A 726-nucleotide genomic window follows, 5' to 3' on the forward strand; every position below is an offset into this window, starting at 1 on the left:
TTTACTGTCTTTAGCTGGACTCTTACTGAGAATCACTCAAGTCTCAGTTTTGAGCATTTCTGCTCAAAATTGCCTTCAAGATAATGCTTGATTCTCTGTCCATTAACAATGAACCTTTTGTCAGAATCAGTATCCTGAAGCTCAACATATCCATATGGTGACACTCCTGTAATCACATACGGACCCCTCCACCGGGATTTGAGTTTTCCTGGAAACAATTTGAGCCTAGAGTTGAAGAGCAAAACTTTTTGTCCTGGCTCAAAGACTCTGGTTGACAACTTCTTGTCATGCCATTTCTTTGCCTTTTCCTTATAAATTTTTGCATTTTCAAATGCATTGAGTCTGAACTCCTCTAGCTCATTTAGCTGGAGTAATCTTTTCTCACCAGCTAACTGAGCATCCATGTTTAGGAATCTGGTTGCCCAGTAGGCTTTATGTTCCAGTTCCACGGGCAGATGACAGGCCTTCCCATACACCAGTTGGTATGGAGAGGTTCCTATGGGAGTCTTGAATGCTGTTCTGTATGCCCACAGAGCATCATCCAAACTCTTTGCCCAATCCTTTCTTCGGGCTATCACAGTCCGTTCCAGGATTCTTTTTTAGCTCTCTGTTAGAGACCTCAGCTTGCCCATTTGTCTGTGGATGATACGGAGTTGCCACTTTGTGGCTAATTCCATATCTAACCATAGCAAGGTGTAGCTGTTTATTGCAGAAATGAGTGCCCCC

The sequence above is a fragment of the Arachis duranensis genome, chromosome 10 (assembly GCF_000817695.3).
Source record: "Arachis duranensis cultivar V14167 chromosome 10, aradu.V14167.gnm2.J7QH, whole genome shotgun sequence".
Taxonomy (NCBI): domain Eukaryota; kingdom Viridiplantae; phylum Streptophyta; class Magnoliopsida; order Fabales; family Fabaceae; genus Arachis; species Arachis duranensis.